Genomic DNA, 26,898 nt, shown 5'->3' with positions numbered 1-26,898 from the left:
TGGTCTGATACCTCTTTACCATGAAGGCACGTTTTTTTTTTTTTTCTTTCTTCCTGAGACCCCAGAAAAGGTCATATCAAGGCTGAGTTTGTACAACCTTGGAGGAATATGACTGGTTCCAAAGACTTGGTTTCCTTCACTGCTGCTTATGGTGAGAACAATGTCCCCCAACCTGAACCCTCCTCCCTCCCCTGCACACTCATAAATCTTGTGGTGATTTAGTTCCCCTCAATGCTTGACACTCCTAAGCTGTAGTAATTTGAGCCAAGCATACTTTCTGGTTTTATCCAGTATACCTGCGGTTATACCACTCACCGAGAAGTGGATCACAGCTCTGTTTTCAACTTCTTTTTTTTGAGACAGATTTTCACTCTTGTTGCCCAGGCTGGAGTGCAATGACATGATCTCGGCTTACCGCATCCTCCGCCTCCCGGGTTCAAGCCATTCTCCTGCCTCAGCCTCCCGAGTAGCTGGGATTACAGACATGCGTCACTGCACCTGGCCAATTTTGTATTTTTAGTAGAGACAGGATTTCTCCATGCTGGCCAGGCTAGTCTTGAACTCCCGACCTCAGGTGATCCACCCGCTTCAGCCTCCCAAAGTGCTTGGATTACAGGCGTGATGGACCGTGCCCGGCCTGTTTTCCACTTCTTATGGGGACATTTTCCATCTCTGATATTTGTCTTGTGCTTTGCAATCCCAGTGGGCAGCCTCATCTCTTCCTAGTCATTTCCTGATGTCCTTATGTTGGGTAAAAGTGTCTCTACTCCTGCCACTGCTCCACCTAGCCACTTTGGCGTCTCCCTTGCTGTTTTGTTTTGTTTTTTTCCTTTTGAGACAGAGTCTTGCTCTATCACCCAGGCTGGAATGCAATGGCGCGATCTCCGCTCACTGCAGCCTCCACCTTCCAGGTTCAAGTGATTCTCCTGCCTCAGCCTCCTGAGTAGCTGGGATTACAGGTGCCTGCCACCATGCCTGGCTAATTTTTGTATTTTTAGTAGAGATGGGATTTCACCATGTTGGCCAGGCTGGTCTTGAACTGCTGACCTCACTCGATCCACCAACCCGCCTCAGCCTCCCAAAGTGCTGGGATTACAGGTATGAGCCACTGTGCCTGGCCATCATCATGTGTTTATACCAAACTTCTCCCCGTCCCCTCAGTGAACTCCCCACAGCGCTCTGGGCCCCCCATGCTCTTAGATCTGCCCTCCTCTCTGCCGGGAATGTTCTTTTCCTCTCTTCACTGCCTAGTGAACTTCTTCCCACTCAAAGCCCAGATACAGTGCTGCTGCTTCTCCAAAGCGTTCCCAAGTTTTTCACTCAGAGCCAGCCTCCTCTGTCTTCCATGCCTTGCTGTCCGCTCACACTCCCATAGTGGTGTATGTTGGACTCCAGCGATCTTTTGACCTGCCTGTCTCCTTCACTGGAAGGGCTCCTTCCAGTGTGGGCTTCTCCACACAGGGATTAGGTCTTGTTTGACTTTGTGTCCTAAGAGTACATAGAGCCCTAATGCATGGAAAGGCTCAGTGAATGTTTGTTGCATGAATAAAAGAATGAATGAAGCCAGGCTTGGTGGCTCATGTCTGTAATCCCAGCACTTTGGGAAGCTGAGACGGGCAGATCACCTGAGGTCAGGAGTTCGAGACCAGCCTAGCCAACATAGTGAAACCCCGTCTCTACTAAAAGTACAAAAATTAGCCGGGCATGGTGGCAGGCACCTGTAATCCCAGCTACTCAGGAGGCTGAGGCAGGAGAATCACTTGAACCCGGGAGGCGGAGGTGGCAGTGAGTTGAGATCGTGCCACTGCACTCCAGCCTGGGCGACACAGCTAGACTCCATCTCAAAAGAGAAAAAAAAGAATGAATGGACCAAGAACCCATTCTCTAGGGAAATCACAGCCTATCTGACAGGATTATGGAGTGCTCTAGGGCCTTGCACATGTCCCCCAACCCCCAGCCTCCAGAGCTCACTTCTGACTTGATTTAATGAGATGATGCAGTGATTTGTATAACTCTAAGCTCCTTCTCCCTTTGTGTCACTGAATCAGCCTAACATTATTATCCCAACCCACAAGAGGGTGAGGGAGAGGGAGACAGGCTGAAGGAGAGGAGGTGACTAGCAAAGGTTTTGTATCCTTTGCTAAGGATACAAGAAGTGGGAGAGCCAGGCTCAGGTCAACTTGGATACAAAGATCCCACCCCATCCCCACCCCACCAAACATATATTCATGAACACACACACACATACAGACACACATACACACACAGATCTAGCCATTTGGCAGCCCAGTAATATACGTATTGTTACTATTTCCATTGTATAGATGAGAAAACTGAGACTCAAAGAGGTTAGATACTTGCTCAGAGTAACACAGCTATGTAGGAAAAACTAAGTAGGAAAAATACATTCTTATTGCCATAACAAGCAACTAGACCAAGGATTTGGAAGCAGAAGAGATAAAAAGACATGAATCCCAATGATTTGGCTTTATGTCATCTCTATCATTTTAGACAATCTTGATGGTACGAAGATGCTGGAGTCTGGGATTCTTTTTTTTTTTTTTTTGAGACAGTCTTGCTATGTCGCCCAGGCTGGAGTGCAGTGGCACGATCTCGGCTCACTGCAAGCTCTGCCTCCCGGGTTCATGCCATTCTCCTGCCTCAGCCTCCTGAGTAGCTGGGACTACAGGCACCCGCCACCATGCCTGGCTAATTTTTTGTATTTTTAGTGGAGACAGGGTTTCATCGCGTTAGCCAGGATGGTCTCGATCTCCTGACCTCGTGATCCACCCGCCTCGGCCTCCCAAGTGCTGGGATTACAGGCATGAGCCAGCGCGCCTGGCGAGTCTGGGATTCTTAGAATGGGTGTGGTGGAAACACTGAGCCATCACTTTATCCAACCTATTTTATCCGCAAGTGGCCAAGTTGGGGCACAGAGTGGGCTAAGTATGAGCCTAGTGTCACACAGTCTGTGAGTGAGGGTCCAACCTACAACCCAGGCAGATCTCACTCCCTCCTAATGTTCCTTCCTCCTAAAGAAATGTCTTGGAGCCAGGCAATTATGATTTTGAGATTATTTCCCACTTTCACGTTTGACCATGAAGAGAATCAGAAACAAGAACTTTATGACATTCTTTCAGACATCAATGGAAAGGTGAGGTGGGCAGGAACCCTGAGACAAGCCCTGGGGAATGGCAGACATACTGCCTGCACTTAATTCTGTTTGGCAGCAAAGGCAGAGCTAGGTTTGATCTTTGGCAGAAATGACATTTCTTGGACAGTTATCTCCCTTGCATTCTTGTTACCCCTAGATGACCCATAGCCGGACATCCTCATCAGGGTCATCTTCTGCCTACATGTTGGAACTTAGGGAAATTTCATAGCTTCATTTGATAGCCAGTTACTAGCTGAGTGGGTCTAGCAAGTGATGTAACCTCTCTGAGCCTCCATGTACTCATTTGTAAACTGGGGATGAATGAAGTACTTGCCATGCCTACTTCACAAGATGTTGATATATGTCAGATGGGTCTACATATGTTAGGAGGGCTTTGTGATGTCATGGCCAAATATAAGTTGTTAATGTGACCATTAGTGGCCATGGGCCAGCTATAAGCAGCCAGGTCAAGAGGCCAGCTTCCACAGACAGGGGGTGGGACAGGGTAAGGGCATAGAGGCAGAGGAGAAGGGAAAAAAAGCTATCAGGCTGGTACAAAAGCAATTGCAGTTTTTGCCATTAAAAGTAAGAGCAAAAATTGCAATTACTTTTGCATCAATTTAATGTATCTACACACTTGTTGAGCACAGTCTACCAGGCATCTTCTATTCATGATCTCTTTTCAACCACACCATCAAGCTATGGAGGAGATATTTGTAGTGTGTTGAATGATGACCTCCGAAAAGTTATATCCATGTTCTAACTCCTGGAACTTATGAATGTGACCTTCTTTGGAAAAAGGGTCTTTGCAGATGTAATTAAGTTAAGGATCTTGGGATGAGATTATCGTGGATTATCTGGTGGGCTCTAAATCCAATTATAGATTTTTTTTTTTTTTTTTGAGAAGGAGTCTCGCTCTGTCACCCAGGCTGGAGTTCAGTGGCGCGATCTCAGCTCACTGCAAGCTCTGCCTCTAGGGTTCACGCCATTCTCCTGCCTCAGCCTCCTGAGTAGCTGGGACTACAGGCGCCCGCCACCACACCCGGCTAATTTTTTGTATTTTTAGTAGAGACGGCGTTTCACCGTGTTAGCCAGGATGGTCTCGATCTCCTGACCTCGTGATCCACCCACCTCGGCCTCCCAAAGTGCTGGGATTACAGGCGTGAGCCACCTTGCCCGGCCCCAATGATAGATGTTTTTATAAGAGACACACAGAGGAGAGATACACAGGGGAAAGAGATGGCCATGTGAAGATGGTGTTGGAAATTGGAGTTATGCAACTCCAAGTCAAGGAACACCCAGAGCCACTAGAAGAGACGAAGAAGGGTTCTTCCTTATGTATACACTTCAGAGGAAGTGTAGCCTTACTGATATATATATACATATATATTGAGACAGAACCTTTCTCTGTCACCCAGGCTAGAGTGCTGTGGTGCAATCTTGGCTCACTGCAACTTCTGCCTCCCAGGTTTAAGTGATTCTCATGCCTCAGCCTCCCAAGTAGCTGGGATTACAGGTGTGTGCCACCACACCAGCTAATTTTTTTGTATTTCTAGTAGAGACAGAGTTTCACCATGTTGCTCAGGCTGGTCTTGAACTTCTGAGGTAGGGTGATCCTCCTGCCTCAGCCTCCCAAATTTCTGGGATTACAGGCATGAGCTTCCGCTCCCAGCCCCAACTGATACTTTGATTTACAGAACTGTGAGAGAATACGTTTCTGTTTTAAGCCATGAAGTTTGGGATCATCTGTTATGGCAATCCTAGGAAACTCATGCAGATTATCTTTATCTCCATTTTCCAAATGAGAAAACTGTATCAGAGAGGGTAAGTGTTTTTTGCAAAGCCACCTAGCTCATGAGGAACTGTAACTCAGGCTCAGGTTTATCTGATTCCAAAGCCGGTACTCAGATTCTTCAAGTGGACAATGGGAGATTTCAAGGGATGCAGTGGCAGAATGTCTAGGATGAGAAAAGTCAGACTGGATAAACGGAAGAAAGCTGGGATTAGCCAGGCATGGGGGCACGTGCCTATGGTCCCAGCTACTCGGGAGGTTGAGTAGGGAGGATTTCTTGAGCCCAGGAGGCGAAGGCTGCAGTGAGCTGAGATGGCACCACTGCACTCTAGCCTGGGTGACCGAGTGAGACCCTGTCTCAAAATAAACAAATAAAATAAAATAAAAAAAGAAAGATGGAAAATGAACCTTTCAGTTCTGAAGCAGAGCTTTTAAGGCAGAGAATTTCCTGAGGAGAAATGCCCCTTCCAGTAATCCCACAAAAGGTGGTGAAGAGGGGATTTTGAGGGGAATTTTGGTGGTTGTATTTCAGAGATGGTCCCAAGGCCAGTGGTTTTGGGGAACACTGGTTGGGCAGCTCATCCATGGGGCACCCAGGCGGCAACTTTTCAGCTAAGTCAGCAAGAAGGCTCACACCAGTCTGAGCTTGGAGAAACACAGATTTCTTTCTTCCTTTTTTAAAAAAATTCATCCTTCTCTCTCTCTTTTTTTAAACATAAGCCAGGCTGGGAGGAGCCTCAACAAGGAAGGAAATCAATAGGAAATGCCTTTAGAAAATGAGATTTTTTTGAAAGCATGTCATGTCTTCATTTTTGATGCAAAGTATTGGGCCCTGCAATTTGAAACAGGAAACAGCAGAAAGCAAAGGCAGCCAATGTGAGGACATGCTGAGGTCCCTCCTTTCAGAAGCCAGCTGTAACGACAGGGCTGGCAGCGGTGGATACGGGGCCAAGTCACATGGAGGCCAGTTGAGGAAACAGTGGGTGTTGGCCTGGAGAAGAGCAGTCTTGGGCAGGACATAAGAGTTTTATTTGCACAACTAAAGGGCTGTCATAGGGCAGTGGGAGCAGGTATGTTCTGACGGGGTCCAAGGTGAGGAACTAAAACCATTGGTCTGGCTATATCACAGGGAAGCAATAGAAGAAAATAGTTAAAGGCTGTAGAGCCAGGGGCTCAAATCTCAACTTCACCACTGGTTAGTATTATTAAATTTTTAGAGACAGGGTCTTGCTGTGTTGTCAGGCTAATCTCAAACTCCTGACCTCAAACAATCATCTGACCTTTGCCCCAGGGATTACAGGCAATGCCAGTGCTGTATTACGGGCATGAGCCACCTCACCTAGCCAATTTCACCACTTATTCACTTGGACAGATTATTTAAGCTCTCTGGGCTTCTGCTTCTTCATCTGTAAAATGGAGCTAACAGTAATACATTTCTCATGGAGTTATTGAGAGGATTAGATGTATGTATAGATATAAAATTAAATTTGCCCAGTTCTCTCTATTATAGTCATATATAACTATCTGATACTTTTTTTTTTTTTTTGAGACGGAGTCTGGCTCAGTTGCCCAGGCTGGAGTGCAGTGGTGCGATCTCGGCTCACTGCAAGCTCCGCCTCCCGGGTTCGCACCATTCTCCTGCCTCAGCCTCCCGAGAAGCTGGGACTACAGGCGCCCACCACCACCCCCAGCTAATTTCTTGTATTTTTTAGTAGAGACCGGGTTCCACCATGTTAGCCAGGATGGTCTTGATCTCCTGACCTCATGATCCATCTGCCTTGGCCTCCCAAAATGCTGGGATTACAGGCGTGAGCCACCGCGCCTGGCCAATGCTTTTTTTTTGATAGAGTCTTGCTTTGTCGCCCAGGCTGGAGTGCAGTGGTGCAATCTCAGCTCACTGCAACCTCCTCCTCCCAGGTTCAAGTGAGTCTCCTGCCTCAGCCTCCCAAGTAGCTGGAATTACAGGCATGTGCTATCATGCCTGCTAATTTTTGTATTTTTTAGTAAAGACAGGGTTTTGCCATGTTGGGCTGGCTGGTCTTGAACTCCTGACCTCAAGTGATCTGCCTGCCTCAGCCTCCCAAAGTGCTGGGATTACAGCTATAGATATGTGTCTCAACAACTGTCTTTTGTCTGGGTGTGGTGGCTCACGCCTGTATCCTCACACTTTGGAAGGCAGAGGTGGGAGGATCACTTGAGCCCAGGAGTTGAGACAAGCCTGTACAACTTAACCAAACCCTGTCTCTACCAAAAAAATACAAAAATTAGCTGGGCATGGTAGCATGCACCTGTAGTCCCAGCTATTCGGGAGGCTGAGGTGGGAGGATGGCTTGAGAATGGGAGATGGAGGTTTCAGTGAGGTGAGCTGAGATTGTGTCACTGTACTCGAGCATGGGTGACAGAGCCAGGCCCTGTTGCAAAAGCAACAACAACAACATCTTTTTCTCTGCATATGACTATATGGATATTTTATTTCTCCACCTATAGTCAGTCACATGTAGAGAGAAAGACAGTTGGGTTGCTCACCCATGGGTTCAACCAAACATGGCTTAAAAAAAATTTTTCTTTTTCTTGAGATGGAGTCTCGCTCTGTAGCCCAGGCTGGAGTGCAGTGGCGCGATCTCAGCTCACTGCAAGCTCCGCCTCCCAGGTTCACGCCATTCTCCTGCCTCAGCCTCCCAAGTAGCTGGGACTACAGGCGCCCACCACCGCGCCCAGCTAATTTTTTGTATTTTTAGTAGAGACGGGGTTTCACCATAAAAATATTTTTTAAAAAACCATCTTTACTGAACATGTACAGATTCTTTTTTTCTTGTCATTATTCCTTAAACAAAATAGTGTAGCAAACATAGTGTAACAACTACTTACATAGCATTTACATTGTATCAGGTATTATAAGTAATCTAGAGATGACTTAAAGTACATGGAGGATGTGGTTAGCTTATATGGCAAACCAAATTTTATGTCAGGAACTTGAGCATCTGTGGATTTTGGTATCCTCCAGAGTTTCTGGGACTAATCCCCCATGGTTACCGAGAAATGACTGAACAGCTCTTGGAACAGTACCCTGTAGATGTTAGCTATTTTTAGCTCTTCTTGGAGAAACCAAGGAAGACTTTCTAGAGGACACAGAGCTGGGATTTAAAAGGTGGATATGGGATACATCTGAGCAAGGGCATGGCTAGGAGGAGGGCTGGCAAGCACAGAGGCGAGGAGAGACCCCTCCTGGTATGTTGGGCTGCTCCATGTAGTGTAGCATCCTGTAGGGAAAGCAATGAGAGATGGGGTTGGAGGAGCTGCCAGGGCTGGTTCATGGAGAGCTGAGCATCTGAGTTAGGAGCTTGGTCCTGTAGATCAGTGCTGCTTAAACTTGAGCATGCCTCAGAATTATCTAGAGGGCTCATTAGAACACACGCTGTTGGGTCCCACTCTTAGAGATTCTGACCCAGTCGGTCTGGGGTGGGGGTTGAGAATTTGCCTGTTGAGCAAGTTCCCAGATGACACTGATGATGCTAGTCCAGGGAACATCTGGAAACCATCCCCCTCCACTGCAGGTGGAGAACTTTGATAACTCCTGCTGTAGATCCCATAGGCAATGGGAGGATTGAGCCAGGTTCAAGGGCAGGTCTCAGGAAAAATGCACTCAGTCTTGCTACTGCTGAGGCCACATGAGCAGCCACCTGAGACCAGAATGGAAGAGTGTCTAGAGGTGGAATAGCTGGGGCTGGCATCCTCTGTTCTCTGAGAACGGCTATAAGCCAATTTTGTTAGTAGACCCGGTGGAAGCAGAACTCAGTAGGCATGCTCCAAGGGCAGGGTGGCAGCTGGGTGCCACTCCAGGCCACTTCACCCTCGATTTTCTGCCTTTATTAAGGGTAGCCATGGAAAGGGTGACCTACTTCTTGGGGATCCCAGGGATAGACATCTGAAATCCAGACAGCAAAAGGAAACCTCTTAACTGCTGCTCCTCCAGACCCACAGCCCATGGCCTGACGCCTACCTGGGTCCCTGTCAGTAACTGCAGTGGCAGCTTCCTGGATTGCTGAGGCGGAGAGGACACCGATCAAGGCTTCATCCCACCCTTTCTCTCTGTCAGTGCAGGGGGAAAAACAATATTTAGTTAGTTAAACACCCGGCTACGGTTTCATTTGAAAAGCTGGATTTGATTAGGAGACTGCAGGGATTGATTTATGAGGACAGCTGAAAAAAAGAACAAGCATAAATATGGAGAACTCACCCAAATGATGACTAAGAGAGGATGAATATACAGAGTCCTCACAAGTGGAGACGGAAAGGACTTATTAAGGTTTTTGGTCCCATCTCGGGTTTATGTAGTCACAGTTCCTGATGATATTTTTCGAGATCTCAGCCTAGACCTGTTTTAAGTCAAGGGGTACGTTAGGTGTGGAGGTGCCCACTTTTCCTAGGAGATTTTCACCTCTGAAAGAAATAGTTTTTCATATATATATAAAATGGATATATTGTATGATATATTGTAAATGAATATATTCTATATAATGATATGTAATATATATGACATAAAAATATATATGAAATATATATTTTTTTCTTCCTGTAGCAGCCTTGTAAAGGGATATTCACTAGTGCATTGTTTGAAAATGAAAAATTGGAAACAGTCTAAGCTGTCCATCACTGGGGGGATGATTAGATAATGGATCACTTACCCAGACTGTGGAATTGTTAAGGGGTGGTTTACAAAGAGTGCTGTAGTTCTGGGTCTGTACATGCAGTGATCTCGGGTGCAGGCAGTAAGATTCAGGAGAACATGGAGGGTTGGTCCCTTTAATATAAAAGCAGGCCAGGTGCAGTAGCTCATGCTTGTAATCCCAGCACTTTGGGAGGCTGAGGCGGGCGGATCTTCTGAGGTCAGGAGTTTCAGACTGGCCTGGCCAACATGGCAAAACCCCGTCTCTACTAAAAATACAAAAATTAGCTGGGCATGGTGGCAAACACCTGTAATCCCAGCTACTCTGGAGACTGAAGTAGGAGAATCGCTTGAACCTGGGAGGTGGAGGCTGCAGTGAGCCAAGATCGTGCCACTGCACTCCAGCCTGTGCAACAGAGTGAGACTCAATCTCAAAACAAACGAACAAAAAAAGACAAACAAACAAAATAAAGCACACACACACACACAGAGTCACATATTTCTCCTATGAACAAATATGGGGATAAACTCATAGCCGAAGGCTTGGAGGGATGCACATCAGAATTAGGAGAGTGGTGGGATGGGTGAGTTTCAAGGGAGGTTTCTGCTTTGTATGTAATGTTTGAGTGTTTGTTTTGAGATGTACTGACGTATTACTTTTATAATTAAAAAATGATTAAAAACATAAGCAAATCTTTCCCTGAACTCCTATGGGAAGAATGACGAGAACCGCAGCTCCGGCCCCTCCATACCTTTCCCCAGGACCTCGGCAGTGTCCTTTGCTCTTCAGCCCATAGGATCTATCTCTTGTCTTTGGGTCCTACTGGTGCCCACGTGCTCCAGAAGTCCCTCCCCCTGGCCTGCCCTCCAAGACTTAACCTGGCCTTGACCTGAGCGTCATGTCAGTGTCACCCATGTGACTGGCCTCACCTCGTCTCATCTGAGCCCACACAAAGCTACTTCCTGGGGCATCTTCAAGAAAGCCCCCAGGGCTCCAGCTCTCCTCTTGGACTGGCTCTTGTAGTTTGGCATGACCCCCTTTTCCTTACCTCCCTCTCTACCTCCCCTCCTTCTCTCTACTGGAGCAGAAGAAGTGGGGGTGAGACCACATAAGCCACACCATCACACAAGGACACCCTCCAAGGTCCCACCCCACTGGGGGTCTCTGCACAGCCCCAGCCTACCTCCCTTTTTTCCTTCCCAAGATGTAACGCTTGTCTTACTGGCCCACTGCCTAGAAAGTGATGGGCAGTTGTTACTTCTGCACTGATTCCAGAATCTCATTCCTGGGAGGTCTGGCCTGGTGGTGCCCACAGGTCAATGGTGGGCAAAAGAGAGATCTTCTGGGACACTCATGGGATCATGTTTTTCCACTTCCCTCAGTAATCTAGCCAAAAAGCACAAAAGCTGAAAGCGCCTCGCTTTTGTCATTTGTAAGCTGAGAAGACTGGCTTCGGTGGTTTCAGAACTTGCCTCCAGCTCTGACATCCAGTGTTTCCTTGCATGCCTTTGTTGGTGCTCACCTCTCCAGTGTGGCTCTTGGACCATCTATCTCATTCCAACAGCAACCCTGTGGAGCAGGCAGGGCCGCTCACATTTTCCCCGTCCTACAGTATATGGAGACAGCCTGCAAAGACAAGGCTTAGAGATGTCAAAGATGGCCCAAGCTCATTCAGCTGGTATCAGAGTCCTGGGCAGGAATTTGCACAGAAAGGTCTTCAGAGAGTCTATTCAGAAGTAAGAGTTTCTCTGGTGAATAAGAGGAAAAGGATCACCCAGGCAGGGAAAGAATTGCATAAAGGAATTGGGGGTGAGAGGACGGGAGCATGGTGATTAGCTCAATGAGGCTGCAGCAAGGGAGTATGAAAAGGAATTGGGTGGAGAGGTCATTGGGACACCTTTCCGTCTCCTTATAAATAAGTCTACCTCAAACACTTCCTCCTCCAGGAAGCCTTCTGGCAATGGTGTACTGGTAAATGTTAAACAATCATTATCTTTCCAAAAATGAAATAAAATAAAAAGCCTTTATTTATAGTGTTGGCCAATGACCCCCTCCAGTCTGATATCAAGTTAGCAAAGTGAAGTTACTGAATGCTCAGGAAAAAATACACAGTCAGCTCTGGGAAGTAAGTAAGTGCCACCTCGAGCACACCACAAGATTACTAACTCTTCTCTCTGCCCCGAAACTTGTGGTGGCCTCTGTGGCTTAGCAACTATCACATAGCTGAAATCATCTGTGTATAGGTCTCTTACATGAGACTGTGTGAGTTTTTAAAGGTTAGCACCCATGTTTTGATTAAAGGATTTAATGATGATTAAGTGAATTGAACCTATTATTAAAATGTGTGAATACATACAACACGCTTAGAAGCGCTCATATAAGTGAAAGCTATGCCTACTAGCTGTTACCTTTGTCTCCCAGTAAAGGCCAGAAGCACCAAGATGTCTGTTGAAGGGATGAATTAATTCTTAACCTAAATGGGTACCCAAGCTCTGTTTTCCTTATTCTTCTTGTTTTTACAGATTATTTCTTTGCTGAAAATAAATTTTTAATTTTTTTTTTTTGTAAAGATTAGGGTCTTGCTATCTTGCCCAGGCTGGTCTCAAACTGTTGGCCTCAAGTGATCTTCCCACCTTGGCTTTCCAAAGTGCTGAGATAATAAGCTTGAGCCAATAGGCCTGTCCTGTCCAAAATAATTTAGAATTCTATGCAAGTTTTTGTTTCATGCTGAAAACTGTCTCACCAAATTCTTTTGGACAACAAGGGCCCTCCCAATCCATTCTGTCAACACTGGCACAATCATGGTGGGGTGAATTGGATTTGGATTCTGATGGAGGCTTCTCACTTTTTTTAGCTGGGCATCTGAGTGCTGTACCTCTCTGAGCCAAGTTTCATTATCGGAAAAAGGAAGACATGCCATCAACTTCCATGGGGTTAATGAGACCAGTAAACAAGTTTTGGAGCTGCACCGGTTGTCCTGTTCGTTTCCCATCCCCATCCCCATGTTCTACCCTTCCCTGCCCTTCTCCGTTGGTGCCTGGAAGTCGACTGCGACAGCACTCCTTGGCCTCAGCCGTCCCCTGGAACTTAGCTAGTGGGAATAGCGGCAGAAGATTGGGGGCATGTGGGAGGAGAAAGACGCTCCCTTCTGGCCAGGCACTGTGGCTCACGCCTGTAATCCCAGCACTTTGGGAGGTCGAGGCAGGTGGATCACGAGGTCAGGAGATTGAGACCATCCTGGCTAACACGGTGAAACCCCGTCTCTACTAAAAATACAAAAAATTAGCTGGGCGTGGTGGCGCGTGCCTGTAGTCCCAGCTACTCGGGAGGCTGAGGCAGGAGAATCACTTCAACCTGGGAGATGGAGGTTGCAGTGAGCCAAGATCACACCATTGCATGCCAGCCTGGGCAACAGAGCGAGACGCCATCTCAAAAAAAATAAAATAAGGCTCCCCTTTGCTTCAGCTTGGTCTGACCAATGATACATCACACATCACAGCCTCCACGATCCAGCTCCAGCTCCCAGTGGTGGCTGCCAATCTCCTTGGGCTCCAGCTCTTAGCCAGGCATAGGGTTGAGGAGGAATTAGGTCTTCAGCCTTCTTAGTCCCAGAGTGTCTCAAAATACATTGTTATTCCATGCAATCCTACCCAGACCTTGACAAATAGTCCCTTTAATATAATTTATTTTAAGTATCCCAGACCAGTATGTCATCTGCTTTCTGCCAGTACCTGGACAATATCAAATCTGGTGTCTGGGCATGTAAGAGAGGTTTAATAATAATAACCTGAGCAGCCACTCTTTATTCAGGATTTAGCTTGGGCATTATGGCCAGTCATTTTTCTGTTTTAGTTTTTTTAAGAACCATTATATCATTGAATCTTCACAAAGGCACTGTGTGGGAGATATTAATTATTATACCCATTTTGCAGATGAGAAAAGTAAAGCTTTAAGGTGTTAGTGATTAGCTAAGTCATCCAGCTAGTATGCAGGGGAATCAGGATTCAAATTAGTTGATGTTAATAATACTGTTATTTGGCGAACAGGGACCAAGTCTTAGACTCTGACTCTCACTGCAGTCTTGTACCCAGAAGTGCTCGGCAGACACTCGCTGATGGATGGAGGCTTGTAGTTCAGAGCCCTAAGTTTCTGCCTCATCTGTGTTTTCCGGGAGTTCTCCCTGTGGCTTCAGGGCCACACGTGCCTCTACAGACCCTTGCTTCTTGTTCAGAGAGTGTCTGGGTTGCTGTGTTCCCAAACAAGCCCTGGGGATGGCGTTTTTCTTTCATTACTTCTTGCCCATATTTCTACACGCTCTGAGCTGCCAGCACAGCCTCCTTGTTCCTCCACCCTCCTGGTCACTCATGCCCACTGGTGTTTACAATATGCCTCCAGCATCTGTGGACTTCATTAGAGCCTGTGCTACACCCTCTTCCTGCTCATCGGTGCAGACTGCATGAGGCCAGACTGAACACAGCTCCCCAGGGTGCCTGCCAGACACTTCCACCAGCCCTGCCAGATTCCCTTCTCTGGGGACAGCCAGCCAACCTCTAATCCAGGTGTCTCTGCAGGATAAACATTCCCCATGGGGCACCAAAGCCATACTCTGTTCTAGCCTGTGCTATAGTTAGCACTATTTGGAGAGTGACTTAGAGCATTAGTTTTGGAGTCAGGAAGACCTGCCACTTAGTAGCGCTGTGATCTTGGTTCAGTAGCCTAACTTCTCTGACCCTCGTGTTCCTAGTCTGGAAAACTGAAGATAAATAGAGTTGAGAAATGGGATTGTTCCATGGAAAGCACCTGGCTCATCTTAGGCACAGAATTCATTCTCTCTTCCTCCTAAAGACCACTCTGGGGATACTAACGAGCAAGAAGTAGAGTACATTTGTCATTTATTTGCTTATTTTTGTAGTGCTCTTGACTAGGTGTTGATATATTATCAGAGATTATAAACACAATTATCCCCATTTTATGAACATTCCAAGTTCAGAGAGCTTAAGTTAATTTGCTTATATTCACCCAAATAACAGGTTGGGTTTACCATTGACCCTAATTTAAACTGACTCTCTATTTTTAATTTTCTCTTGTCATTTTTTTTTCGGAAATGAAAAGAAACAACTAAGTGATATTCGCCTAAATGAAACTGCCTGTATTTCTTGTAAAAAGATAGTCGCCTTTGCTCTCTGCGCTTTTTTTGTTTGTTTGTTTGTTTTTTGAGACAGAGCCTTGCTCTGTTGCCCAGGCTGGAGTGCAGTGGTACGGTCTTGGCTCACTGCAACCTCCACCTCCTGGGTTCCAGCGATTCTTGTGCCTCAGCCTTCCCAGTAGCTGGGATTACAGGCGTTCACTACCATGCACAGCTAGTTTTTATATTTTTAGTAGAGATTGGGTTTCGCCATGTTAGCCAGGCTGGTCTTGAACTCCTGGCCTCAAGTGATCTGCCTGCCTCAGCCTCTCAAAGTGCTGGGATTACAGACATGAGCCACCGCACCTGGCCTATTTTTCTTTATCCAGATATTCTCTCATGAAAGTAGTTGTCATTTGTGACTCCATAATCTCATTATCTAGTTTTCTCTGCTCCTTGGATGAGCTGAACTTTCCAAGCCCTTTTTGAGATATTGCCTATCAAGGATGAAATGCAGGAAAGTCATACTCTCAGTGGACTGACATGGGAGTGTTTATTCCGTAGGAATCAAGTCAGGACTTGGGTTGGGGCTAAAGTCGGGGATGGTCTGGATGACAGAATGAATTTGACATCATTGTCATTGTTATGCATTTTCTCCTTATTAAGCTCAGAAGTTGAGGCATGTTTAAGAGTTTCTTTCTTCTTATATCATTGTTTTATTTGAGAATTTAAATAGGGCTGTGAGCTTTCACTCACCACCATATTATGAGCTCCCTGCTGGGTCTCACTGATCTCTGAACCTTGTATGGCCCCTTCTACAGTGCTTTGCATACAATGGCGGACAAACTTGAATGAGCGAACATTTATTGAGCACTCTATTGTTCTCTATATTATTCTGTTTGCTTGCATGGATAGCGGTGGACACTGGATCTGAACCTGGTTGGACCTTCCGGCTCTACATGTAGTGCTTTCCTCACACTTCAGCTGTCTGGCAATATCTCTATCAATGATGGTTGTTGAGCAAGATTTGTCTTTTCTTTTAAAGACTGCCAGTGATGTCATATATGGTGTTGGGGGAAGGAGGGTGAATAAGAAATATATAGAGAGGGCTGGGCGCGGTGGTTCAGGCCTGTAATCCCAACACTTTGGGAGGACGAGGTGGGTGGATCATGAGGTCAGGAGATTGAGACCATCCTGGCCAACATGGTGAAACCCTGTCTCTACTAAAAATACAAAAATTAGCCAGGAGTGGTAGTGTGCACCTGTAGTCCCAGCTACTCAGGAGGCTGAGGCAGGAGAATCACTTGAACCCCGGAGGCAAAGGTTGTGCCACTGCACTCCAGCCTGGGCAACAGAGTGAGATTCCATCTCAAAAAAATGTATATATATATATACAGATATATACACACAGAGAGAGAGAGAGAGAGAAAGGCAATTTTGGAAGGAGGGTGAATGAAGCAGGCGTGATCCCTCTTCACAGACAGGATTATAACGAGCCTCAGTTGACTGGGTGGTTCCCTCGGCATGTGAGAGTAAAGAGGTTGAAAGAAACCAATGTGTTATCATGGGAACTGTCCCAGTTTTATAATCTTCATTTTTTAAAAGCCTGAAAATGAACACATGGAGAGCAGGGAAAATTCAGTGAATGGGAAGTAATGCAGGCTAATAATTTAAATACAAGTTTTGAAGTGGGAAATCAGAGAGTGGAGAAATATTTTGAGGAGTCTTTGAGCTGCTCAAATTGCTTTTCCTGGTTAAGAAATAATTGGCTGCAGGTGAGGAAAAGAATTACGGTTCTGTATCTAGAAAAGATGCATTGAGGTTAGTGCTTCTTGGCCAAAAAGATATCAACCAAGGAGCATCTCAAGGAGAGGGGGAATGGTCCTCTGTGCAGGATGGCCACTTGTCTGAGCAGGAGATGCCTGACAGAGCTCCTGGAAGGAGATAGGACCTGAGGTGAAATTGTTGATGGAATTAGTCAGATTGCAAAAATGGTCACAAATTATTCCCCACCCTGTATGTATATCCCTGTGCGATGTAACAGCAATTCCTCTCATCAGGAGGTGACATCTATTTCTCCAGCCCTACCATCTTGCCTTGGCCATGATTCCAACATGTGACTTATTTGGTCAGTAAGAGAGTAGCAAATGTGATGCAGTCAGAGGCTTGAAAAATGCTTTAGGTTGAGAATTGCCTTCTCCTGATGCCCTTGGTTACACTGCAACCACCAGCACGTGAATAAGCCCTGGGCAGCCTGCTGGATGACAAGAGACACATAGCCCAGTTGCTTCCATCACCCTGCTGAAAGCCAGATGTCTGAGGCTGCTGATGGCCAGCAGATCTCAGGTAAATGAGGGGGCCCAGTTGATTCCACATGGAATACATGAGCTGTCACAGCTGATCCCCACTCAAACTGTTGACTCTCAGAATCATACACAAATAAACAGTTGTTGTGTTGAACGCTAAGTTTTGGGATTATTTGTTATACAGCAAAAACTAACTGATGCAAAGTATACGCAACAGATGGCAAGCAGCAAGTAGGGAAAGAAAAATGCACTTGACATAGGTGTAGATCAGGGGTTGGCAAACTATTGCCCATGAGCCAAATACAGCCCACCACCTCCTAGGAAGTCATCCTGAAAGTCAAACTATATACAACAGTGCATAAAAATATATATAGAGAGAAGGGTAATTTTGGTGTTAAAGATTATTTACATTTAACATTTTTATAAACATTCTCCAATTGCCTTCCAGAAGCTGTTTTGACTTATACTCTTACCAATAATGATTAGAGAAAATAGACACTATTGATGTGTAACATAGATCATTTCATTTCCCAGAACATAGAGGATGCAACTAGAGGAACAGACATAAATTTATCTTGCAAGGAGGAACTGGGTTAACCTTGGGAGAAATTGACCATGTCATTTTAGAGTTCCTGATAGTCTAAGGGAACAGTGAAGGTGCTGTTTGGAAGACTCAGGTTCTACAAAGCTCTTCAGAGGCTGAAAAGATAAGCCCAATCTAGGCTGATGAGATATCAATAGAGATTGATGTCAATTTCTGCATCTGGGCTCAAGTAAACAATAGCATTAACACATGGTGGGAACCCAGTGACTTCAACACCACGAGGTGTGAAAAAGACCAGGGAGCTCAATAAGAATCAGCAGTGGGGTGTGCCTCCATCAATGCTAGTCACACTATTGGCTGCTTGGTGAGTGCTCCCTTCTACTCTGGGCTGCTGAGACCATACCCACATCACTGGGTTCCATTCTGGCTACTGTACTCTGAGGGGGTGAAAATTACCTGGGTGGGAGAAGGTGCTTTTGAGGAGAGAATGTAGGATGCTGAAGGACTCCAGTTCATTTCATTTGGAGAAATTTTGAATGTGCCAGGAAGCCTTAATTTAGAGAAGACTCAGAAGGGACGTGAAAAGCATTTTTCAGTATTTGTGTTTTACAGTAAAAATATCTTTGTTATTTTTTAAATTATAAAATTATGGATAATACAAAAAGGTGAACACAACTAAAAAAAGGTAAAGAAGAGGCTGGGCTCAGTGGCTCACGCCTGTAATCACAGCACCTTGGGAGGCCGAGGTTGGCAGATCACGAGGTCAGGAGCTTGATACCAGTCTGACCAACATGGTGAAACCTAGTCTCTACAAAAAATACAAAAATTAGCTGGACATGGTGGTGCACACCTGTAGTCCCAGCTACTCGGGAGGCTGAGGCAGAAGAATTGCTTGAACTTGAGAGGCAGAGGTTGCAGTGAACCAAGATCGTACCACTGCACTCCAGCCTGGCTGACAGAGTAAGACTCCATCTCAAAAAAAAAAAAAAAAAAAAAAAAGTAAAGAAAAAACAATTATCTTGAATTGTATTATATAAGAGGAATATTACTGATATCTTGATGAACATTGCTCTAGACAGCACACTGCAAATACATGCACCCACAATATACATATAATTTTACATAAAAGGTGATATGGTTTGGCAGTGTCCCCACCCAAATGCCATCTTGAATTGTAACTCCCACAATTCCCACATGTTGTGGGAGGAACCAGATGGGAGGTGATTGAATTATGGGGGCAGATCTTTCCTGCACTGTTCTTATGATAATGAATGAGTCTCACGAGACCTGATGATTTTAAAAACGGGAGTTTCCCTGCACAAGCTCTCTCTTTGCCTGCTGCCATGTGACTTGCTGTAAGATGTGACTTGCTCCTCTTTGCCTTCCGCTATGATTGTGAGGTCCCCCAGCCATGTGGAACTGTTAAGTCCATTAAACCTCTTTCTTTTATAAATTGTCCAGTCTCGGGTGTGTCTTTATCAGCAGTGTGAAAGCAGACAAATACAGAAGGTGTAATATTAATTTTTAAATTACTCAACATTATGTAATGGACATATTTCAGTGTCAACTAGGTTATCACATTTAATAGCTATTTAGAATTTCATTGCATGTTTTGACCATAATTTATATAACCAATTTCCTGTTAATAGAAATTTAACTGTTGGGTGGCTCCTGCCTATAATCCCAGCATGTTGGGAGGCTGAGGTAGGTGGATCACCTGAAGTCAGGAGTTCGAGACCAGCCTGGCCAACGTGGTGAAACCTCATCTCTACTAAAAATGCAAAAATTAGCCAGTTGTGTTGGCTCACATCTGTAATCCTAGCTCCACGGGAGGCTGAGGCAGGAGAATTGTTTGAACTTGGGAGGCGGAAGCTGCAGTGAGCCAAGATTGCGCCACTGTACTCCAGCCTGGGCAACAGAGTGAGACTCCAATCCCCACCCCCACCCCCCCAAAAAAGAAATTTAACTGTTCAATATTTTTGCTATTACAAGTGAACAATTAGATCAATATCCTTAACTTACATTATTGTTCATTTGGCTAGTTATCTTAGGATAAATTCCTAGGAGTAAAACTTCTGGATTTAATAGTTACACAATTAAAATTTTGATGTTATTAAACTGTCCTCCAGAAAGATTAAATCAATTTGCACACTGTGATGATCTTGTTTTTATTTATATTTTTATAGTACCTTGGTGCATTTGAATATATATATATTTTTTTTGACAGAGTCTTGCCCTGTCGCCCAGGCTGGAGTACAGTGGTATGATCTTGGCTCACTGTAGCCTCTGCCTCCCAGGTTCCAGCAAGTCTCCTGCCTCAGCCTCCTGGGTAGCTGGGATTACAGGCGCATGCCACCACACCCAGCTAATTTTTGTATTTTTAGTAGAGACGTGGTTTCACCATGTTGGTCAGGCTGGTCTCGAACTCTTGACCTCAGGTGATCTGCCCGCCTTGGCTTCCCAAAATGTTGGGATTAAAGGCGTGAGCCACTGCACACCAGCCTGAATATTCTTTCATATGTTTAGTACCATTGTATTTCTTATTTATTTATTTATTGAGACAGAATCTCACTCTGTCATCCAGGCTGGAGTTCCAGGGTAGGATCTCGGGTCACTGCAACCTCTGCCTCCCAGGTTCAAGCGATTCTCCTGCCTCAGCCTCCCGAGTAGCTGGGATTACAGGCACCTGCAACAACGCCTGGCTAATTTTTATATTTTTAGTAGAGGTGGGGTTTCACCATGTTGGCCAGGCTGGTTTTGAACTCCTGACCTCAAATGACCCACCCGCCTTGGCCTCCCAAAGTGTGGGAGTTACAGGCATGAGCCACCATGCTCGGCCTACCATTGTATTTCTTAATTTATGAATTTCCAGTTAATACTTTTTGCCCATTTTTCTGTTGAATAAATTTGTGTAAGTTTTTTGTAAGTGTAATGACATTTTATCTTTTATATATGTTACACATACATTTTTCCCCCAGTGTGTCAATTAAACTTCTTCATGGTCATTTGCTTGTTTGTTTTGTTTAATCATTTTTGCTTATTAAAGTTTTCAATTTTTACATAGCAATTCTATTCATTCCTTTCATCCTTCATTATATGTAATGGTTGTCATATGGAAGAGGATTAGACATCTATGAAGAAGACAGAATCAGTCCGATGGGAGAAAGTTGCAGCATGGCAGATTTTTACTAAAATAACAAACAACTTTCTCCCAATTAAGACTGTGAGATACGGAATACGCTGTCTCGCAGGTAGTGAGATCTCCATAATTAGGGGCTGTTAAGCATGAATTGCATGACCACCGACAGTGATGCTGTACTGGATGAGGCCATATGGCCTCTGGCATCCTTAATTATTTACAAGGCAGATTTTTAATGGAATGCCAATAATGTAATTCTAATTGTTTTTCCCAGAGAACTTTTTTCAAAACTGCAACACCATGCAAAATTTGGGGTTTCTAAGAGCAACTGGACCAAAGTTGATGTGGCAGATCAGGCAGCACTAAATGAAAATAGCTCAGAACCACTGAAAATTATAAGAAAGCATACCAGGACATTGTTAGTGGTCATATGCTTGTCATTCATGAGTTTTACTTTCATCACCATGCATCACCTTCCAGCCACAGAAATATCCACTGAACCATACAAAGCTCATAGGAGCTGACCTCTCATAACTGGGAATGCAGGTGGATGTAGGCAAAACTGATTCCTAGCATAGGTCAATTGTGGGCATGGCCAAGTCTTTTGAGAGTAACAGAGCAAGGTGGTGCCAGGCATGAGTATCGAAGCAATCTAGTATAATACTGCTATTGTAAAATTGGTAGAGCTGAATTACATAAAGGAGAGGAAAGTTCTCACTAAATAAGTCTCAGAATAGGATAAGGCCCTATGAGTCTTAATCCATCTCACTATATAGTTATTCCCTTTTTGACCTTGGGTTACTACTGCTTGGTAGGCAGAATTGGAGAAAATAGGGTCAAACTTAGACCTGCAAGAATGCTTTTACTTTCTATGAATATAAAGTAATTGAATGAATAATTACATAATTGAATGAATTATTACATTCATTCAATAATGTATAATGAAACACTATGATGTGCAAAGCATTGGGAATTCAGCAACGAACAGGAAAGATAGCAGTTCACAGCCTAGAGGGGAAGCCACCTTTAAACAATTAATGACATCATAGGTTGTGAAAGATACAAGGTGCTCGGGTCATTCACAGCCATGGCACTGAAACCTGTCCAGTATATCAGAAAAGGCCTTCTGGAAAGACTAAAATTAAAGCAGAGATTTAAAGAAGGAGGAAGAGGTGCTGCCCATGAGAAGGGAGGACAGGAGAAGAGAATAAAATATGGGGCTGCACAAGTATTTCAGGGGAATAAAAACACCTGTAAAAATCCAAAGCCAGAGAGAAATTTAGATTCACACCTCTCTGGAGTCGTATTAGGCTGTTTCTGATGCATGTGATGTAGTAGCAAGAACCAAAATTTAAAATGAGAGTTTGGCTCCCAGCCTTGCTAGTTCCTGAGCATATGACCTTGGCAAATAACATAATCTGTCTTCAAATAACATAATCTGTCTTGACCTCAAGCTTCTCATCTGCCAAATGGTGATAATAGCACCTGCTCCACAGGTTGCTGTGAGAATGGAATTAGCTAATAGATAACAAAATTTTGGTCAGTGTGGGGCTAGGTTTTAAATAAACCTTACTGAAGCTGTCAGTGACCAAAATCTATTCTTTTCACCTAGCCCAAATCTTTCTTGCTATCTGTGAATATACATCAACTGGATTGGTTCAACAGAGTTTTACTCAGTTTCTACTTTGGGTCATTGTAGATTCAGGCACTGTGAGAATACGAAAGAAGTGTGCCACAGGGATCGAAAAGTAGAAGTTAGTTTGGAAGAGAAGGTTAGTTTAAAGAGGTGTTTGTCTCTTAGTGTTTTTTATTTTGAGACGGAGTGTTGCTCTGTCGCCCAGGCTGGAGTGCAGTGGTGCGATCTTGGCTCACTGAAACCCCTCGCTCCCAGGTTCAAGTGATTCTCCTGCCTCAGCCTCCTAAGTAGCTGGGATTACAGGCACCCGCCACCAAGCCCAGATAATTTTTGTGTTCTTAGTAGAGACAGGGTTTCACCATGTTGGCCAGTCTGGTCTTGAACTCCTGACCTCAGGTGATCCACATGCCTCGGTCTCCCGAAGTGTTGGGATTACAGGCGTGAGCCACCGCGCCCAGCCTATCTCTTATTTTGTATGTATATCTTCAACTCCATCTGGTCTATGAGCTCCCGCAGGAAAGGATCTATAAAATAGGTCCTCTCTTTAATCCCAGTAAGATTCCCAAGTGTCTGATTTAGAGTAAGTGCTCAGCAAATCCCAGTTAAATAGAACCAATGAAAGCTTGGGAATTTACAGCAGATTTTAAACGGTAGCAAACACATACATAGATTAGAGGGGTTATCAGAAGGAAAACCTGTGTAAATCAGGGAAGGTTTATAGAGGTAAGGTTGGAAGGTTCAGCTTTTGTAGATGCTGTCAAAGAACTTTCAAAGTGGTTGTACCTTTTTATTTTTCTACCACCAATGTATGAGAAATGAATATAGAGGGTACTTTTAGCCTTTTTAATTTTAGCTATTCTGGCAGGAGAGGAGAGATATTCTATCATGGTTTTATTTTGCATTTTCTTAGGTGACTAATGATTTTGAGCATCATTCCATATGATTGTTAGCCATTTGAATATCCTTTTTGTAAAGTGTCTGTTCAAGTCTTTTGCTCACTTTCAAAAATTATATTGACTATTTTTATATATTATGAATGCAAGACCTTTGTTGGATTTATGGACTGTGAATCTCTTCTCTGAGTATGTGGGTCAACCATTTACTGTTCATGGTCTCTTTCTATGGAAGAAGTTCTCAATTTTAACAAAAACCAGTATGTCGATTTTTTAAGGGTTAGTTCTTTTTGTGTACTATTAAAGAAATCCTTACCTAATCCAAGATGATAAAGATATATTCCTATTTTTGTTTTAGTTTTATTTTAGGTTTGGGGGTACATTTGAAAGTTAGTTAATGTAGGTAAACTCATGTCATGGGGGTTTGTTTTACAGGTTACTTCATCACCCAGGAATTAAGCCCCCAAAATATGGGACGTTTCACAAATTTGCATGTCATCCTTACAAAGGGGCCATGCTAATCTTCTCTGTATTGTTCTCATTTTAATATATGTGCTGCTGGAGCAAGCACAAACATTTTTTAATGAAATCTTTTTTCCTCAATCAAAAAGAAATGCATGAATATGGTTTTAAAAATTCAAAGAGTCTGAAGGATAATAAAATGACAACTAAATCTTCTAATTGTCATGACCAAGTTCTCCCCAAAGGCAACCACTATTAACACCTTTTTTGTACAGGCTTATAGATATTTTCTAGATATATATTTATAAAAATATGTGTATGAATATTCCTTTTACTCATTCACCAAATGGTACATATTAATAAGGCTGTCCTGTACATTACTATTTTTGTTCAACAGTGTATCTCAGCGATTTTTCCCTATTGACCCCTTTGAAATGACCTCACTCCTTTTAAGGGCTTGCAGATAATTGTTTTGTATACAAGCTTTATAATTTAAAGCTACTGACCCCTCCTAAAGGGATGAGTTAGATTGTGTTTAGTCTTTTCTTATGACAAACAGTGCTGCAATAAACATCCTTGTGCATAGGACTTTGTGTGAGCAATGAAATGACTTGTTCCAAGGGTATGGATGTTTATAATTCTGTTAACTCTGGCCAAATTATCAAAAAGGTTATATTGGCTTATATATACTCCAGCAGCATGTGAGGGTGCATTTCCTTTCTCTGGAGGGGTAGAATTTTTTTTCTTTTTTTTTTTTTTTTTTTTTTTTTGAGATGGAGTTTTGCTCTTGCTGCCTAGGCTGGAGTATAGTGGCATGATCTCAGCTCACTCTCACTGCAACCTCCGCCTCCTGGGTTCAAGCAAGTCTCCTGCCTCAGTCTCCTGAGTAGCTGGGATTGCAGGTGCCCGCCACCACACCTGGCTAATTTTTTTTTGTATTTTTAGTAGAGATGGGGTTTCACCATGTTGGTCATGCTGGTCTCGAACTCCTGACCTGAGGTGATCCACCCACCTCAGCCTCCCAAAGTGCTAGGATTACAGGTATGAGCCATCGCACCCGGCCGGATTTAAATAAGAAGAGCAATGAAGAGAACACTTTTCATAGAAGGAACAGCATAAACAAAGGCTTACAGTGGAGTTTTCCAACCTCGGCACTATTGAGTGTTTTGGCTGAATAATTCATTGTTGTAAGGACTGTCCTGGACATTATAGGATGTTTAGTGGTATCCCTGGCCTCTACCTACTAATGCCAATAACAAGCCGCCCTCTCTGCCCCTTAGGTGTGACAACCTAAAATGTCTCCAGATGCTGCCAAATGTTTTGTGGGGGACAAAATTGCACTGGGTTGAGAATCATGACTTAGAGGTTGGGATGATCAGGGGTCAGGCTGTGGGGGGATTTGTGTTTGTGTGTGTGCGTATGTCTATACAAGTGCACAGTGAGCACAGGGTAAAATCGAGAAGGCTGGTGGGGTGTTAACCCTAGAAAGCTTCACAGTTAGTCTGAGGAGAGATGTATTTCTTCTCTTGCTTTCCTCTCCTTTCATAAAAACCCACATGGTGGAAACCCATCCCTTTTTTTTTTTTTTTTTTTTTTGGTTAGGAGAGAAAGCCACACACTAACCCTTCGTCCTCTTCGTTATTACTGAGCAACCCAGGGCAGGCGCTTTAAGTGCATACAGGTTGTTCATGATCTTTAGTATCATTGTAATCTCACAACAACACATGGGGGTCCTGATCAACATGCGAAGGGCTGGTCTACAGATGGGGAAATAGAGGCTCAGGGAGAGAAGTTGAAGCCATTGTCCTTTCTGGCCCTTGTGTGGCTGCACGTCTCCACAGCTCTACTCTGACAGGCTTGAGCAGCCAGCTTTGCTGCTGCCATCACTGAAAGCCCAGTATAAAGTCATTTGGATGCTTTTAGTCATTATTTCCATCATCTGTTGAACCTCAGAATAGGCTTTAAGTCATTATTCTTTCTCTCCTCACGATTTGGTTTATTTTTGGAAGTGAAATCAATGGATTGTCTTTTGCTTTCTTTCAGAAACCTCTTTGCTGCGTTTCTAACCACACCCAGGAGTAGGCATGTGGTAGATGCTCATGGAATGTATGACAGCCCCTCTCTGGCTCAGTTTCCTAATGGGCCAGATGATAGCTACGCTCCCGTACTGTGCAGGTCTCATTGTGTTATTATTAAGTTCACTGCTTGGCAGAGATAACATGTTAACTCATAGTAATAAATAACTATGAATATGTGACTTCACCTTCTAATAAAGTACCTAGTCCATAGTAGGAGCTCAGTAAATGTTTGTTGAATGATGAAGTATATAATCACCTGGTTATCTGGGAGCAGTACCACCCAGGCAAGCGGAGCACCTGCCTTAGGTCCTGGGCCTCAGGTGTCTTGCACTTTATTTATTTATTTAATTTTTTTTCTTGAGACAGAGTCTTGCTTTGTCACCCAGGCTGGAGTGCAGTGGCACGATCTCGGCTCACTGCAACTTCTGCCTCCTAGGTTTGAGTGACTCTCGTGCCTCAGCCTCCCATGTAGCTGGGATTACAGGCATGTGCCACCATACCTGGCTAGTTTTTGTATTTTTGGTAGATACGGGGTTTCATCATGTTGACCAGGCTGGTCTTGAAGGGCTCTTGTACTATAGAATGCTGTCCTTAACATCTTCTAAGCCCTTCCAGTGACCAAGACTGGCCAAGGCCAGTTGTGCCAACCAGACAGGGTGCTCTAGGCCCAACCTCCACCATGTCAGCCCCTGTCCCTGTTTTCTCTCCTTTGGAATGCTCTTCAATTCGCTTCTTAGTACAGGGGGTCGACCAGATGCCCTAGGAGACCTCTAAGGTTTACACCTATGAGATTGTCTCAGGGACCCCTGACCAGGCCCAATTCCAAAAGGGCTACTGGGAGAAAGGATCTTTACTTCCAGCCAGAGAGTATTTCTTTTGCAGTATCACATGAAGTTGGGTGATCGGAATGCTGCTTAAACATTGATTTTAGGTAACTCAAATTATTTATATATACAGGGACCCCACAGAAAACATTTGCATAGGCCTTCACATGCCTTAGGGCTAACCATGTCTAATAGATCATCATTCATTCATTCAGGCAGTCATTCAATGAATTCATGCCTTCAACTGACCCCTCAATTAACTAGTGTAGGCCCTATGA

General features: G+C 44.3%; 1 non-coding gene across 1 annotated transcript; it reads right to left on the bottom strand.

The window, feature by feature from the left end:
• Positions 1-23,720: 23,720 nt before the first annotated feature.
• LOC112204522 (U6 spliceosomal RNA) lies at positions 23,721-23,827 on the bottom strand. The gene has a single exon (XR_002938154.1). It is a non-coding gene; the product is annotated as a U6 spliceosomal RNA (small nuclear RNA).
• Positions 23,828-26,898: the final 3,071 nt, after the last annotated feature.

Source organism: Pan troglodytes, chromosome 11 (genome assembly GCF_028858775.2).
Source record: "Pan troglodytes isolate AG18354 chromosome 11, NHGRI_mPanTro3-v2.0_pri, whole genome shotgun sequence".
Classification (NCBI taxonomy): domain Eukaryota; kingdom Metazoa; phylum Chordata; class Mammalia; order Primates; family Hominidae; genus Pan; species Pan troglodytes.
Note: the sequence above shows the minus strand (reverse complement) of the source record. Positions and strands in the feature narration are given on the sequence as shown.